Below are 14,170 nucleotides of genomic sequence, written 5' to 3'. Positions count from 1 at the left end.
CACTACTCCTTCTACATTATACTTTTGAATATCTCTCTGAAAAGTAAAAGGGAGTGTCAGAATCAGGTTGAGAAGGAGGCACGGCTATTTTTGACAGGAAGTTTTTGGGCCTTCTTATCAATGTCCCTCCTCCCGGTGTTCGAAAGAACTTTGGATTCATTGGAGGAAAGAACTTTCCTAGGCTAATTTCTGTTGCTGGGTTGGAGAGTGAAAAACTCTGTGTGTGTGTGTCTGTGTGTGTGTGTGTGTGTGTGTATTTGTGTGTGTGTGCGTGTGTGTGTGTGTGTGTGTGTGTGCATTTGTGTGTGCGTGCCTCTCTGTTTTCCTCCCCTCTCGGCTTCTACCCATTCTCCTCACTACCATTTTGAGTACTTCTTTGTTATCTCAACAGTTAGTTCTAGAGTATACAGTTTCACTTAGTGCAGAGGAGCAGGGACCAACAAAGAGAAACAGCTCTATACCATTTTTCTAGAAAAGGAGTTTTTCAGTGTTTTAAAGGAATAAAATAGAGATCTAAGAATAAGTACCTTATGCATTTTAGGAAGTGAAGACAACCTGTAACACTATGCTCTATGAGTGTCTAAAAAATTCACTGTATGCACAGATGTGGGAAACACTACTTTAAGACTGGCAGAAAATCTGTCAAAAAGAATTGTGAAATCAGATTATTTTGCCAATATTTTAAAATTCATACTCTATATTTAAAAAGTGAAAATGCAGAAAGAATATGTATTGTGGGTGTGCTTTAAGTAATAAAAACAATGATTTGCACCATGGTCTAAGATAAGAGTTGCCTTGGGTTTGCACAAAATGATTGATATAAAATAGAGACACTAATAAGTTTTAATTTCAAAATACATAAATATATACAATTTTATATATATAAATAAGTAAATTTATGTTTACTGCATTATGCATTATCTTTAACTGCCTTTGGCTAAGCCATTCACCACTAAGGTCAATCATCAATTTTTTCAAACTGTGTTTTATTATTCTGACAATTTTTTACTACTAGCTTCATTGCAAAACTCTGGATCTGTTCTCCATCTTCTCACCTTTTAAACAAACATGCTCTGCTGTTGGCCGTGAATAAAATAATCAGTGTTCACAATACCTAAAATACTGCTGTACGTTCAGCACTGGACATAAAATGTAATCCAACTCAAAGCAAAGCACAGATTTCAACAGTGACTGCCAGGGTGAATCTCCTACAAATGTAGGTGTAATCCTTAAAGTTGGACAGTGATCTTGCAAAACCACACAGTTTCCTGTGTAAAAATGTAGTAATATAGAGTCACTAAGTGAAAAGATGGAGAGAAACCAAATTTCATATTACTTGGGCTTCAAAAATATACTATGCCAAGAGTCACCCCTTTCTTTGGAATATTCAATTATAGACTGATACACTGCCTACATTGAGAAGTATCTATAAGATATCATTTTTATTATTTGTATCCTAAGTATTCCTAAGCAATAGAAAAATTGTAATGTGCTTTCATGTATATTTAATTCATATTTATTTACATTTTTTGTTGGATTAAAATTTGAGAAGTCTGTGTCCAATGTACTGCACCATTTTTTTAGTGCATATGAATTGGTGATGACTTTTCAAATATGATTTCTCCATTTCTAAGTAGCTACTTACTTACAGATAGGGTATCCTAGAAGGACCCATGAAAATAAAAATTACCCTTCATTAAGAAGATGAGAAGAAAACTGGGCCATCTGTGATGTTCCCATTGGTAAATATTAAGAGGATGTCAAGCAAATAACAATGAGAGGCCCCAGCAGAGTCTTTAATGGTTGAAAATAACAGAAGCTGTGAGTGACCTATGCTATAATGACCATAAGTGATTATGAACATGAATGAGTCATTAAGATTTCACTATTAAAATTTTACTCTAAGTATAGGATATCCTAAGATGAGAATATACTTGTATTATGATACGTAAAAACATTGTTTCAACAACATAAATTATATAAAAATTGAAGCATTTAAAAGATAATCATGCTGCTTAAATTCTTAGCCTTTCCAGATTTGCAATTCTAAAATAATTAAGTGATGGTTTTAAAAACTATCCTATAGCTGTATTCTGGCCCCAATTAAATAATTTCAAATGGCTGTTACTTGTAGATTCCAGGGTATGTCCTCAATAATACCTAATACCTGATTTATTCTTAAAATTTATGTATCTTTGTATTGTCACACTGTCATAGGAATGTCACATTCAGTGGCAAGATTTTATTCCATGGAGTAACTAAATGATTCCACTCACATTTTCCGTAGTGGTTATCTTGCAGATGTGCTCAGTAGAAAACCAAGTACATTATCTTTATTGCCAACAGAGAGCTCATTTGGAAAAGATTCAACTCCATGCCAAGGACAATAACTTCCTTTGTTCTGTCCCATTCCGTAGAGGTTTACATGACTAGTTTCATACACCAAAGACTGATGCATGCAAACTTGTTACAACTGCCCAGCCTTTTCCCATTCACTAACTCTGTCTATATATAACCCCCTGATAAGGGAATCCCTATTCATAGTGCCTTCACCACAGACTCCGTCATGACCTTCCCATGATATCTCATATGCCCCAGATGTCCTTCACTTTTCTGTCATGTTGCTTTCCATTCTTTAGGTTTAGGTTCATCAATTTAGTTTCTATTCACTTCCTTTTCCTGTCTCAGTCACATCTTTCTACTCCTGTAGCAACCCATCCATAATTATATTTATTTTCTTCTGATTGCTTAAAGAGAGATGGACAAAAAGTGATGTCTTTTTTCATTTGGCATGACCTAGTTTTTTTTGCTCATGTTTTTCATTAGAAATCTTTCTTTAATAATGCAGTGAAGTAAAAATGATTCTAAGATTATTGTACTGGGCAGATCCCTATTAAGTCTCAAAAAAGAAACTAAACAGCATTTGTGGAGCTAATGAAATTTTTAAAAATATTATGAATTTGAACTTATGTAGATATACAAAAAAATCACTTTATCAGCCAGATTCTTAAATGTGCACCATATACAATAAAATTGAGGACACTACTCAAAGGAAAGCTGGAGATTCAGGCATAGAAGGGGACTCTGTTTTCCACACTTTAGAATTTGTTTGAATAACATTTTCACAAAGATCAAACTGCATCATAATACTGTATCTAATTTGATAAGATCATGGCCATGATACTTAAAATATCTATGGTTCCAAATATATTGAGTATTGCTGGCATGAAGTAGCAATGGCAAAGAAAAATATAAATGATAATTTCACTGTACACTTTGTGACATTCTAAAATAAAAGCCAATAATCGACATTGAAACCTTCCCTTTGAATTTAATGAATGATTGGAAGGATGACCTAAAGAACATGAGATAGTTTATATCTAATAAATTCATTTGATTTTTTCCCCCGTATATATATATATATTACAACTTCAGTTGTGAGTGTAAAGAATAATCAGCTACTGTATTTCGATGGGTATAGAATAAACTCAGAGGCACTATAAAGAAAAGTTTTCTAAATATTTTTTCCTAACAGTGTAATCTTATCTTTAGAATTTGCTAAAAAGTAGGCTTTCTCCATTTTCTTTGGTAATATGTGTAAAATTACTAATATGCGCAGATATTAATCATTCAATTGATTAATATCTCTTCCATAGATTATAAGCAAATGTATCCCCTACTAAATACTTAGCATCTAACACAGAGCTGGGCACAAAACCACATCTCAATGTTTTTTGGTAAATCTAGGCATACTTTGCTACTTGAGGGAGTTACTGAGTGCCTAACCCCAAGTGGCTTGCTCCCTTCCATTGGTCTTGCTGCTCCTCTTTCTTCTTAGCACATCTTGACTCATCCTTTATTCTTGGTACTTTTTCTGTTTCCAATGTCTTTCTTTTATCCTCACACAATCTTCTCTTCTTCCTATCCATGTGTAGCTTTCCTAAATTGTGTTTCATAATACAATTGTCAAAAACGCCCTACTGCTTTCTCTCATTTTCTTTCACAAGCAAGATATGCAATAAACATCATTATGCCATATTATTTTAACCTATAAATGATTCCAAGTTGAGAGGAATATTGAAAGAGTGTATTTTTTACTTTTAAAAAGTGAAAGATATTTTCTTTTTTTATTCTTTATTTTATTTAACTCCAGATTATCTATCCTGTGGAGTTTGAAATTCTTTATATAAAGAAAGGCCTATATGCTGAAAAAACTTAGGATGGCAAAAACATTGCTGAAAAAACAAAAAAAAAGGTGTCTCTTACCAACCTAAGAAAACAGATACTTAAAAGGCTCACATGGTTGCACAGTTTTCATAATTTTTCAATGTGCTAAAGATCAATTATTAGACTGTTAGTTTGCTTTAATTATTGGTTATAGGAAAGTGAATTATCTGTAAACTGAAATCAGGACATTATCCTTAATATTGTATAGAATGCTATTTATATAATCACAAAGTAAAAGAAAAACAAAAATTTCTTAGGTATAAGACTTTCATTCACATATAAAACTAAATAAATGTGTTATTAAAATAAAAACTACAAGTCAATAAAACTTGAAACAGAAATATTATATCAACATACTGGACTATGCTATTTTATTCAAACTGTTAAATGAATGGGTAGATTTTGGAAATAAAGTGCAGGTTTTACATTTTATTTTTGTCCTTGATCTAAGTTATTGAAAACAAAATACATTTTCATCCAATATGTCTTCATTATAGCTATGATGTATATTCTTTAAAACATTTTTATGGTGTTCCCATCATTTTAAAGAATGAATCCATTCAATAATGCTCCCATCAAATACAGAGATTTATAGCACTTATTACATCTTAAGGAAGTTAGAAGATAGTAAGTGGAGCACAGTCAGATAGCATTCTAATTGAAATGTAAATATACTGTCTACTGCTCCATATGTTTTGTCTCATTTTAGTTCAGTGTGCCTATACTAATTTGCACTTTGGATAGTTAGGTCTTCTACCTCTTCCACTTTTTTCTGAATTCAAACCACAATGCAATCTCTGAACCACAGCACAATTTTTTACTTGGTTACACACAGGCTTGTAACCACAAAAGTAAATACATTAAATAATCAAATGGCCATGTTTGTTGATGAAGTTTATACCTAGTTGATTGAGAATGTGTTAAAATTGATTGTTCTCAAGATTAATACAGAATTTAGAACTCATAACTAAAAATATACTAGGAATTTGTAGAACAGTAAAATGTTCTATAGAAACCTATAAGTGGCACTTTATGTATCTTATGAATTAAGTCCTCAGTAGAGTTCTATGAGACATTTAGTGACATCCTCACTTTAGAGATAATGAAATAAATGTTTAGATAAGTTGAATATGTAATAACAAATGCAGTAATAATCTGCAAAGTTAAATTTAAATTTTGTTCTGTTGAATTCCAATGCCCTCATTTCTTCACTGTTTTACTGAACATTTTCTCCCGTCATGTAATAGATATTAATTAAATTTGATATCAATACTTTAATAAAGCAGCAAATAGCTATGCACACACCATGAAACTTTATTTTTTTATTTTTTAATCAATGTTTGAACTTTTTAAAATTTATTTTTATTGTAAACAAATGGGATACATCTTGTTTCTCTGTACATGAAGTAGAAGCATACCATTTGTGTAATCATACATTTACCTAGGGTAATGGTGTTTGATTCATTGTTATTTTTTTGCTTCCTCCCCGCCCCTCCCTCCCCTCTTTTCCCTCTATACAGTCCCTCCTTCCTCCATTCTTGCCCCCTCCCACTCCCCAAGTGAAACATTATTATGATATAGTACTACTACATAAAGAAATACTATTAAATTCCTGAGATAAAACTGATCAAAATTTTTCCAAATGTTACTATATGTTTGTAGTAACCTCCCCACATTAAAGAAAATGTATTTTTTATTTAATTCAATGTTGTTGTCTCAATCATTTTCTTCTCTTGGAGACTCACAGTACTCATAGCATTCCTTAATTTCCTTTAAATTGAGCCCTAAAGTAAGGACTGAGATAAAGAAAAAGAAATGGACATTGAAATCTATATTTGGAGATAGGCAATTAGCAAAGTTGTGAATTCCTCACAAAGCAGAAAGAGAGGGGAAAAAGAGTTTGAAAATGGAAAGAAAATGATTTCTTTTCAAAAACTTTTGAGTATTCATCTTGCCATGTTGATTTCCTTGAGGCCAATCATTGAACCCATATTTTTCATTTTTAAAGAGTACAATGGAATATTCTTTGAGTTATTCTGTATTGTTCAATAAGTTTATAAAACAATCCAGAATGGATTGTCTCTTTGTTTAGTCTGCAATTTTCTCAGTGTTTAGTCCATTAGTTTGGGAGATACTATGGAGAATCTGAAGTGATAGGAATGTAATACAAAGAGTATAGCAAAGGTAGAAGAAAATTAAAAGATATTTCTTGACCTCAATGGTAATTAATTAAAGAGCAAAGAAAAACTATTACAGGTTAATTGTACATTTTACCTCTGACAATTTTACTGTGAAGTGAATCACTGCTGTTCATTTTGCATCATTTTATTCTTTTATAATCTATTTTTTCCTATAGAAAAGAATTTGACTTGCATAAAGTTCCATCATTTCTTAGTTCTGATGTATATTCTGTTGGAATGTGGGTTTTATCAACTATTTTTCCATAGCCATATTTAAAATCATGCTTTTTAAATGAACTGAGGAATAAATTATTGTTTCAAATATGTTAATTTAGTAATGTTTTTATGTCATGCTCCTTGAGCTATATTTTCCATAGTTAGAAAATCTGGTAATTGATACTGAATTATAAAATGATTTATTGTTCGTTTGCTGGCAGGTGTATAAAAATTGTGCCCTCAAGAATATTAGAAAGTTTCTAAGCTACAAAACAAACACCTAAAGAATTATTGAATAGAGCAAATAAATGAAGACATCTCCCAGGGTAAACGAAACTAAATCAAGAGTCAGTTAAAATGGAAATCTATATTAGAGGGTATAACCTGATGTAAGATAATCATAATATACTAGTATAAAGCTGCTGAATTTTCATAGAAATCATTGATTTGTTACAGAAGATATTTGATTTCCTCCATACTGTAGATGAGCCAGTCTCAGGACACATGTCATGAGCAGGCCCATGTGACTAATGTGAGAAGTCACCAAGATGTGGCTAGATGTTTAAAAATGATTCAGGGAAGTAGGAAATACATTTTAAATAGAAAATAAAGGAAGACCACAAGACAACCAAAATTTGTTCTATTTATTCTACTGTCAGTCTATACAGACAATTCCAGATACTATCAATGATGCAATGTCCCTCCAATACAGGACAGACTTCTTTTTTTATTTTTTATTCATTTTACACAAATGGGGTACAACTTTCATTTCTCTGGTTGCACACAAAGTAGAGTCACACCATTTGTGTAATCATACATATACATCAGGTAATGATGTTTGTCTCATTCTATTATCTTTCTTTCCCCCCACCCCCTCCACATCCCTCATTTTCCTTTATACAATCCATCCTTCCTCCATTCTTGCCTGCCCCCCACTTCCTGTTATGTATCATCATCCACTTATCAGAGAAATCAGTCGGCCTTTGGTTTTTTTGGGATTGGCTTATTTCACTTAGCATGATATTCTCCAACTCCATCCATTTACCTGCAAATGACATAATGTTATTCTTTTTTATGGCTGAATAATATTCAAACGTGTATATATATATACCACAATTTCTTTATCCATCCATCTATTGGAAGGCATCTAGGCCACTCTGGAAAACAGTATGGAGATTCCTTAAAACAGCATACTACAGTGACACAGCTACATCAATTTTTATGGCAGCTCAATTCACAATAGCTAGATATTGGAACAAACCTAGATATCCTTCTATGGATGAGGGACTTTTTCTAATAGCCTCATTCCTTGCTATGGTACAGATTAAGAGTCAAGAATGGAGCCTTCACATGTGGTACCAGTAATGCATTATTTGATCATAGGAGAAGGTTGAAACAAGGGGCTAATATGGTCCACTTACCTTTTCCATTAAAGTGGGTATTAATTGGAGGGAGGAACTGCTCTTTTCTCCTCAGGTATTTTTTAAATAGATTTCATAATAGTCTTTCTATTAAGAATGAACAATAGTAGAATCTAAAGCAACACTAGAACACTAAGAAATTCAATAAATGTGTTTCAGATAATTTGTAAGGTATTTATTTCTAAAAAATTATTTTTAATTTGTTAATTGATATGAAGAGTTGGTTTGAGAAGAAAAAGAAATGTTAAATCTTTGCTGAGAGAGTTTCAAAAGATGCTAAACAGTGCTTAAAAGGACACAAACTATTTCTACCTTAGTTGGTTTTTATTTTGGCTCAGAAAATTTCCTATTTTCCATTTATTTAATTCTTTTGAACATTCAATTTATTTCCTCCACCTTTTTCATATGAGAATACAGTCACACACACAGATTTAAAAATAATAACAATAAATCAATCTTTTGAGATTTTACTTTAGTTAAAAAAGATACCTCTGCTTCTAATTGTTTCTTTCTATATGCAATGAACTTCTATTAGCATGGTTGCTAATAAAAAGGGAAGTAGAATGTGTGTGACTTTTGAATGTTTGCACATAACAAAGAACAAATATTAACTTGGTAGTTTTGTATGATTTGGGAAATTATTTAAATTCTAAAGTTTTCCATAAAATGATATGACATGTGATATTTGATAATATATATGTACATATATGTGTATATGCATTCATATTTTTTCCAAAAGGCAAAGGAATATTTGAAGAGTAAACCCATGACTTTTTTCTCATTTGTTTCCCTAAATAACTATATATTTTTCACAACTTCACGGTCTTTTCACAATATATTTTATGATGCAAGTGAATTTTGGAAGCTATCTATTTCAATGTCCTCTTAACACTGGTGTGATACCAGTACTTTGAATACAAAAAGAGAAGATCAGGAATAATTCTCTAGTTATACTCTCATCATCTCTGTTCAAGAAAGGATGTGATATTAAAAATCTTCTGAGTGTTTAATTTTGTAGTCACTAGCAAAATTTGTCTATTGAGCAATTGTGATTTGACTAATGGGGTAATTTGTTAGATTTTTAATTTCATAATTCTAATTAACTTGAAATTGACACATGGGATTAGTTGCTACCATATTGTCCAGTTCAGTAGGTTGTATTTAAAATATACTCACTCTACTCTGTTAGATGCAATTTCTTCTTGCTATATAATAATACCATGAAAGTAAAATATTTTTCTTTTTATATTTTACCCAAGATAGTCAGATCTGTTTAATTAACCAGCATAACCTAAAATCCCATTTACACACTAGCACAAACAGTTTTGGTCTCTATCATTCTAAGTTGAATAATATTTTGTGGATGTGCTCAGAAAGCAATTATGATTCAGTGTTTTTGTTTCCTTGGAATACTATAGCAAAATATTGGGTAGATTAAAAGCAATAGAATTGTTTTTCGCATTTCTGGAGGCTAGAAATTCCAATAACAAGGTTGAAAAGTTCATATTCAAATATAGTCAGGATCAGGATCCATTTCCTGCTTTGTAGGTGAAACCTCACTGTGTTTTTATGGGGCACAAGGTGAGGGATCTCTTTTGAGCTTCTTTTATAAGGGCACTAATACCATTCATGAGCAGTCATCCTCATGAACTAATCATCTCCCAAAGGTTCTATCATCTAAAACCATCATTTTGAGATTAGAATATGTGAATTTTGAGACAGCACAATTATTTATTCCAAATCACAGAGACAGAGACTTCTTCTATCTCACTCCCACACTAAATCATTTTATGGCCTCAATGACAAACAGCCTCAATGAAAAAGATGTGGAAAACAGTCTCCCAACAGACAGAAAGTGTTGTGTCACTTTCCTCATAGTCTGTTAATCAGAATATCCACAATACACTCCCAATCTTCAGGAAGGTTTAGAGGTTTTCCCAGAAAAAGAGATAGCTGATATGGTTAACAGAGGTTATCATAATAACTCTGTGTATTAGTTATGTGATCATGGACACCTCAGGTTCTCTGAGTTCCGGTTGCTTCAACATGCATTTTAAAGTTGATTGCATAGAAATATGGAGGCATTAAAAGGGATAATCCCATGTTAATTCCTTCCTCCACAATCTTGCTTTTCATAAATGCTCAAGAGATGCTAATTTGATTGCTCCTTTGGATCATTGTTCATTCTTGATGCTGAGTTTTCTACTTTGGTAATCAGTTTAAATGTACCGTAATGTTAAATACTTTCTATTTCACTTGGTGCTAACTTTGCAATTCTTTCCTAATATCCTGGGGAGATTATTCAGTGTTAAAATTATATGAAATATGAAATATAATAAATATTTTAGTATATCTGTTGACACAATGAACTTATTATCTAGTCCTAGGTAACCAAATTAATGTGGAAATACATATGAAATTTTAAAATATAAAAAACAAAAACTATTGATAAAATAATTGTCTTTTTCTCTCAGCTGTAAAAATTGAGTAAATCCAAAACACCATGAAAAACAGAACCATGCAATGTTTTCAGTATAAGTGACGTAAGGTGCGAGTAGTCAGTGGAGAGTAACATGTAACATGAATATTTGACTCAACCCTAGATTCAAATATCAAAACATGTTCATGTTACTACAGGGCAAATTCCAGCTGCTCAACATGAAGATTTAAACTGTGCACTTTTGTTTTAGAAGATCTGTGACCTTAAACTTGCATTTCTAAAGAAATGACTTCTTTCCATGATTTTGAAAATAAAATACTAAGTCTGCTTTTGTTTAATTGGGTATAATCATTTTCATAATAGTAGTCAATATAATGAAGTTGCTTGTTTAGTATTATTTATATTAAAGATGGTTCAACTCAGGTGCATTCCTTCATATGAATGTCCTAGAAGAAAAGACGCTCCTCCTAACTCACCAATGCTTTCTCTTATAGACACAATAGAAGCAGGGATATGTTTTCGTGTCCTCACGTGGCAGATATGCCAGTAATTTCTGGTAATCATTCGAGTCCAAGAACAGAATGTAGAGTGTCAATCACCAGCCCAAGTCTCACACCCATTGTTTCTTTATAAACACACACACACACACACACACACACGCGCACACATGGTAAGTCCTTATTTCTGTATATGTAACAACAAATCTCAACATTATATACAACTGTAATGTACCAATTAAAAAAATGTAGAAAAAATAAACAGTCTAATTTAGAAATATCACCATTTAACTGAAGTATCCTGTCATTAGCTAACCTGTTTCAGACAAGCAGCTATGTATTCTCATGATACCCAACTTGAGAAAGAAATAAATTTTAAAATTTGTATATGTGCTCCAGGTATGACACAGATCTTACAATGTCTTCACCTAATAACTTTTATATCACCTTGGATATAAGTATTCTTTTTGAACCAATGTTTCCAACATATCACTGAAAATTGGAATCTCATTCAATTTAGTAAAGGCAATTTTAATATAAAGCACTTAATTTTATTCAGATGGAAACTTGAGCCTCCTATGTGCCACAATAGTGTGTGTGTGTGTGTGTGTGTGTGTGTGTGTGTGTGTGTGTGTGTACGCGCGCGCGCGCGCGCATATGCATGTGTTTGGGGTTTTCATTAGCTTGTCAATCCTATAAAATCACTCTGTTATCTTAAACCTTACATCTGAAGCACTGAGCATAAGAGACAATCATTTAAAATAATTAACTAGTATTTCAAGTTTTTATAAAATCAAATATTATATCTATAGTTTTCTTGTTAGTACTTAGAAAACATGTTGGTGCCTCTCTCTCAAAATGACTACTAACTCTGAAGTGAGATACAATCCAAGAAATTCTAAGGTCTTTCCTTCTTAAGTGGCAGAATTTTCAGATCAGTTTCTCTTCTTTGATCCTGAGTTTCATGTTTGCAAAATCAATCAATCAAATCAATCTATATCTATATCTATATACACACACACACACATAATAAGTGTGAAACATTCATAAGAATGACATTTACAGTATCCAATGAACCATCCAGAAAAGTATGCCTTTCAAAGCAGTCTATTCTGACCTAAGTTTCAAGGCAAAAATTGCTCATTAGCATATAATCAAGACACTCCAGGGCCATACATATGCCGCCAGCAACTGTCAAGATATTGCATTTAAATGATGAGCAAATGGCAATGAAAACATACTCTTCATAATTAGAAGTGTCAAATTTAGAAAGAAGTGTAAGCCATTAGTCCCAGAGAATGTGTTTATGAGGCTAATATTTTCCTTTCAAATTCTAGCAAAATTCAATACCTATTTTATATAGAGAGAAGTACACAAAACATAGACTAAAATAGGAAATATGTAAGTCCATGTAATGCAAAGAATTCGGGAAGACAAGGTATATTTATTCATTCTGATAGGTTTACTTTGGTTTGTATATGTTCGATATTTATTGATAAAATGAATCAGACATTTGATGATATGAGTAAATGTGAAACTCAGTGAAATATTTGCTTACTGTCTGACTGTCTCATTTAAATCAATTTCTAAAATTCAATAGAGATGACTTCCTAAAATATTAATACTAAGAATAACAGTTTTATAAAATAAGGGATGTGTGTTAAACAAAGGTTATTTTCAGGTAACAAAAATCATGCTAAACAACTTACAGAAAAGGATTTAGCAGAGGGAATTTGGTTATCATGAAGAAGTAGGAAAATATACAAAAGCAGACTTTAGTTGGATATCCAGTATGACTCCTAAAACTGTAATTGAATCCATCAAGGCAACTGTTGCCTTCAAACCACAAGAACCCAGCTTCTTTCACAACTCAAGAATAGGAAACCACCCCAGAACAGCAGGTTTCAACCAAGGACTCTAAGCTATGATTCTCATGAGCAAAATCAATAGCTCTGGCATCTGGCTGATCTTGTCTGCTTCCATTCAGTGTTCTAGAATGTAAGCAGAAAGAAAAGTTAGACAATGTAGGGTTTTGTTTTGTTTTTAACTTTCTAGTCTCTCCAGCAAGTTGGAGTTCAATAGAGAAGTACTGGTTTCTATGTTTAGTGGGCAAATCTTTCAAATGTGCCACAGGGTGCTGAACTAGATATTTAAACTATTTGGTCAATGACAATGAACAGGGACAAGATTGATACATCAACTGCTATACAGAACTCCAAAGAAAGAGCAATTATTTTAAGGTAGAAACAGAAAATATAAATGAATAGTAAATATTTAAAAAGCAGTAGTATGACATGAGAAAATAATAAAAGCAACTAATTAAAAATTGTATTGAGGAGGCTGAGGCAGAAGGATTGCAATTCAAAGCTAGCCTCAGCAACTTAAGTCCTAAGCAACTCAGAGAGACCCTGTCTCTAAATAAAATATATAAAGGTCTGGGAATGTGGCTCAGTGGTTAAGTACCCCTGGGTTCATTCCCCAGTACCAAAAAAACAAATAAAAAAAAAAAAAAAGAAAAAAATTTTATTGAGGATTCTAGTTTCAACCACCCCTTTCTTAATTCATAAAAAAGGTTTCAGCTCAATGCCTGTTTAAAAATGTATTTAATGTTTAAGTGATAGATACAGATGTAAATTAAAAGATGACTTTCTTTTACTATGGGTTCAATCCTACAGTTTGATTCTGAACTAATAAGTACTTAATTACTGTATTATTAATGCCAGTGGTACATTTTAATGATAGAAGAAGTTAAGAATAGAAGCTTAATTAACTGCCATTTTAAACTGGGCATTGTGGCGCAAGCCTGTAATCCCAGAGGCTCAGGAGACTAAGACAGGAGGATCACAAGTTCAAAGCCAATCTCAGCAAATAAACGAGGCACTATGCAATCCACTGAGACCCTGGTCTCTAAATAAAAGACAAAATAGGGCTGGGATGTGGCTCAGTGGTTGGGTGTCCATGAGTTCAATACTAATACTCCCCTGCCCACAAAAAATTGCTGTTTTGGAAAGAATATAAACATAAAAGTTAGAAATATATAAAAGATTAAAAAATAAGATCAGGGTGCAAATTAATTTACCTTTTATAGGGAAGAGTTAATGCATCCCAACTAGAAGTTATGTAGTGAGAAAAAGAAAAAATAGCTGTCAAACTATGCGTAAGGAGTAATGAAAATCAATACTGTTAACA

The sequence above is a fragment of the Sciurus vulgaris genome, assembly GCF_902686455.1.
Source record: "Sciurus vulgaris genome assembly, chromosome: 10".
Classification (NCBI taxonomy): domain Eukaryota; kingdom Metazoa; phylum Chordata; class Mammalia; order Rodentia; family Sciuridae; genus Sciurus; species Sciurus vulgaris.
The sequence above is the reverse complement of the archived record's forward strand: the minus strand, read 5'-3'. Positions refer to the sequence as shown.